Genomic DNA, 4727 nt, shown 5'->3' with positions numbered 1-4727 from the left:
ACAAAAATGGTGGCCGTTTCCACAATCCATTGGCAAGCATTGAGTATTTTCTCCCACTTCATAGGTCACTTTCGTATTGTCACCATTTAAGAGAAGCCTAAGTGGCTCAACGGTGGCAGCTCCATTACCAAAATAATGCTCATTAAACAGTGCATCCTCAGATTAATCCAGTTGAGAGTTCAAGCATTTCCCATTTTGTAAAGAGATGGGAACTATTGCTTACATTTACAGGGACACAAACATGACCAACGGTCTCTCGACATTTGAAGTCATAAAATTCAAAGGCGTCCCTTGCAGCAATGTCTCTCCTGATAGATTTAGAGATGAACTTTGTTGCTGTGTGTCAATCACCCCCATAGCCAATAGTACCGAGGGTCATCTGATGCGGAATGCTGACAAGCCTAAATGCAATAGCCAGCTTCTCATTTTTGTGGCATTCTTTTGCTCTTCATCCCAATTAAACACGGCATGTGTCAGGACATAGCCAGCATACATCATCAGCTCAGAGGAGTTGTGTATGAATTTTCATTGGAGTATGCATACTAAAGCTTGCAGTCAGCCTCAATCTGGGTCAATCCAAGTTCTTTCTTCACCCTCCCTTTCCTGCAATATTTTATGTACCCTTACTGTATCTTCCCAACTGCCAACTATTGCAAACAGGTTTGAAAGCTGCACAAAAGCTGCATCGTTGCTTGGATCCAGCTCAATAACATACTCTGCGGCACACACTCCTAGCTTTGTGTTGCCAAATATCCTGCATGCACCTAACAGGGCAGTCCATATCACAGCACTAGGTTGTATTGGCATGCTTTCAACAAATTCCAGTGCATCTTGCAGGAGCCCTGCACGGCCAAGAAGGTCAACCACACAAGCATAGTGGTCTACTGTGGGGGTGAATATATTTTCTTTCCTCATAAAGTTAAAATAGTCATGAGCTTGAGCAATTAGACCTGCATGACTGCAGGCAGAAAGAACACTGATGAAAGTGATATTGTCAACTTCAAGGCCTTCTAGTTGCATCTGATCAAAAAAATCCAATGCCTCCTGAGCCTGACCATGTAGAGCAAATCCAGCAATCATTGCATTCCATGTGACGGCATCACGCTTATTCATTTTATTGAACACTTTGCGTGCATCCTGTACACTCCCACACTTAGCATACATGTCAACAAGAGCACTTCCCACATAAACATCCAACTCCAATCCTCTCTTGATGATGTCATCATGGATATGATTTCCCTTTTCTTGAGCTGCCACACTGGCGCAGGCTTTGAGGACTCCAACAAAGGTGACTGCGTCTGGCATCAACCCATCCTCTTTGATTTCTCCATAAAGTGTGAATGCCTCTTCAGCATGTCCATGTTGAGCATAGCCTGTAATCATTGCATTCCAAGAAACAATATCCCGTGTAGCCATCTTCTCAAACACTTTGCATGCATCCTCTATGCTTCCACATTTGGCATACATATCAACAAGGGAGCTGGCCACGAAGGCCCCTGCCTCAGATCCTCCTTCAATCATCAGGGCATGGATCTGCTTGCCTTTCTCCAGAGCTCCTATGCCAGCACATGCCTTCAGAAAGCCTAGGAAAGTGGCCGCATCTGGCTTGAACCCTTCCTCTTCCATTTGCCAGAAGAGCTTAAAAGCCTCCTCACTTTGGCCATGTTGTACATAGCCAGCAATCAAAGCGTTCCAGGACACCAAATCAGGCCTTGTCATTTCAGTAAACAAGCAGTGGGAATCCCTTATGCTCCCACATTTTGCGTACACATCAATAAGAGTACTCCTGACAAAGTCGTCTGACTCTAATCCATTTTTAATAATGTGTGCATGAATTGATCGGCCACGGTTGAGGACTCCTACACAAGCACATGCTTTCAGGATGCTTAGATAGGTGGCTGTATCTGGCTTCAAAAATTCCTGGTCCATTTGCCCGAAGAGTTTGAAGGCCTCCTCACCATGTTCAGGGTTTGAATATCCTGCAATCATTGCATTCCAGGAGACAACATCTTGTTCAGGCATATGATCAAACACCATGCGTGCATCCTTCAGGCTCCCACATTTTGCATACATGTCAATAAGTGTATTCCCAACAAATATATTTGGTTGAATCCCACTTCTGACAAATTGGGCATGAACTTGCTTGCCTTGTTCCAGAACCATTAGGCCAGAACATGCATTGAGTGTGCTAACAAAGGTAACCTCATTTGGCTGTACTCTTTCTTGCATCATCCTCCAAAAGAGGTTGATAGACTCCTGAGCATGGCCATGCTTCGTGTATCCTGCAATCATCATTGTCCATACTAATCTGTCTCGTTCAGGCATTTTGTCAAACACCTCACGTGCATCCACCATACTCCCACATTTAATGTACAAATCAACAAGGGTATTTCCTATAAAATTACTGGGCTTTAGTCCACTTTTGATTATGTAACCATGGACTTGCTTGCCTTGTTCGCGATTGGCACATGCCTTGAGAATGCTGAGAAATGTAACCTCGTCTGGATTCAATCCTTCTCCTTCCATTTTCCAAAAAAGATCAAAGGCCTCTTTACTGTGTCCATGTCGTGCATATCCTGCAATCATCGTGTTCCATGAGACCACATCTCGCTTATGCATCGTGTAAAAAATCTGGCGAGCCTTCTCTACGCTTCCGCTTTTGCCATACATATCAATAAGGCTGTTTCCTATTAGTATATTTGGCTTCATTCCACTCTTGATCATTTGCAAATGGATTTGTGCACCTTGCTCTACAGCTCCTTGACTAGCGCATGCCTTGATAATGCTTAAAAAAGCAATTCTGTCTGGTTTCACACCTTCTTTTTCCATTTGCCAAAATAGTCTTAAAGCTTCCTTGGCATTCTTGAGGTTGGCATGACCTGCAATCATCATAGTCCATGCGAACACATCTCGCTCAGCCATGTTCTCAAACATGTTCTGAGCATCCAGCATGCTCCCACACTTGGTATAGAGGTGCACAAGGGTCTGTTCAAGGTATATGTTTGAATCCAATCCATTTCTGATCATACGCCCATGAACATGCTTCCCCTCCACCAAGGCTTTCATCTTAATGCATCCATGCAGCAGAGGCACATAAGTATCCCAAGATATGGAGATGCCTTCTTGTTCCATCAAATCCAAGCTATTGAGTGCCTCCTTCAATCGTCCACCCTTACATAGTGCCTTCAAGTCCCCAACAATCGGAGAAAACATCTTGCCCCCCTCTCACTTACCTGTAAACAAGCAGAGATCTTGATGGAGCTGATATCTACGTGACCTGATGATTCTCAAATACGTGACTAAATTCTGTGAGCCTGTGCCAAACAATACAAACTTCCTCACTGTAGGGGTAAATCCAAGATTAAACTTGAAAGAAATACTCTCAACGACTTTTCCAACAAAATGCAAAAACCAATGCTGTAGCAATTACTCAAAATATGAGCCTGCCTCTGTAGCCACGAAATACCTTATGTACTCTCATCCTGGAGCTTTGTGTTCCATGATCACAATTGATCCATTACTTTGTGGCATTTGACCTCGAAGTGGTTGCATGCTTTTATTAGTCAAAGCTACTAAACTTTCACGTTCGTTTTGTCCAGGCTACAACCGCTAAATTCGTTTTAAATTAATATGCAGGCTGAGGTAGCCTCGTAATACTGAGATAATGCAACCTGGCAATATATATAACTGTTTTATCAGAGAGAGAGCCAGGTATAGCCATCCGCTTGCAACACAACCTGCCCAACAAGCATTCATGGACCCACTTTTCAAGAAGGAAACATACTACTAGTGTGGCTGAGTGGGGATCAGGACAAGGCCTTCGAGGAGCTTAAGTTCATGTTGGAGAACGATTAGACAAAAAAATTCTTCGTTTTCATAGCAGCAGGGGTACAAACTATAGCCTGTTGTTTAGCCCAATGCAAGGATTCAAACATCTATCATCCTATCTTTTATTTTGTGGTGGCAAGTTATTGCCAGCTGAACTTTGAAAAACCGTTGCAAAGACAGTTCGCTAGCTATATCAAATCCTGCGTGAAGACAAGCAGCAAAATATGCATCTTTGTCATCTCACTCTTCATCAAAGAGCGATGCTCTACTTTAACTCTCCACAAATTTCCCCTCCCACATTTTCCCCTGCCCCCCCCCTCACACACACACCTCCCCCCCTTCTCGTCCTAAGAAGCACTTTATCTTTCCAATGCATTGCCAGTTTGTTTTCTAGATAGGCTTAGAAATTTGAATTGAGTCTGATTTATACGTTTTACCACGGCCAGGGTTCGACCAGTCTTCGAGGTCAGCGAGCAGCCAGTTTTGCCTGTCCAGGTGAGGGAAAGTCTCCAAGGTCGATTGCCGCAGGCGATGGGAAGTACCATTTTTTCTAGCAAATGGGTTCAACAGATTTACCCGTTTCAGGATGAGGACGACACGAAAATCCGAAGGATGCATGGGGAGGCAGCACGGTTACAGTTAGGCTTCTGCTGAAGCGCTTATGGAAAAGGTCATTCTCGATTGGCTCTAGTTTAGAGACACTTTATTGCTTTGCTATGCTTTCAAGAATTTGATGGTGTGCTTCTACATTGCATGCTTTGCTTTGTGTTAAAATGCTTTGTAGTTTCTCAATAAAGGGTCAATAGCTAGCATCTCTAGTAACACCTTTGTTAACAAATGCATGTCCTTCAAAGCAAGTTACCCATTTAGATTCGGGAGTTAAGGGGTCTAATTGGGCC

The 4727-nt window shown here is 43.6% G+C and overlaps 1 pseudogene across 1 annotated transcript; it reads right to left on the bottom strand.

Moving 5' to 3' along the window:
• Positions 1-557: 557 nt before the first annotated feature.
• Positions 558-4520, bottom strand: LOC147900744 (pentatricopeptide repeat-containing protein At4g13650 pseudogene; annotated as a pseudogene). The gene is made up of 2 exons (XR_015541160.1): positions 4259-4520; positions 558-3314 (listed from the first exon to the last, which is right to left on the bottom strand). The product of XR_015541160.1 is annotated as a pentatricopeptide repeat-containing protein At4g13650 pseudogene (transcript).
• Between the last annotated feature and the right edge of the window lie 207 nt (positions 4521-4727).

Source organism: Dipteris shenzhenensis, chromosome 6, assembly GCF_047967505.1.
Source record: "Dipteris shenzhenensis isolate YYH24624 ecotype China chromosome 6, Dip_SZ_1.0, whole genome shotgun sequence".
NCBI lineage: Eukaryota > Viridiplantae > Streptophyta > Polypodiopsida > Gleicheniales > Dipteridaceae > Dipteris > Dipteris shenzhenensis.
Note: the sequence above shows the minus strand (reverse complement) of the source record. Positions and strands in the feature narration are given on the sequence as shown.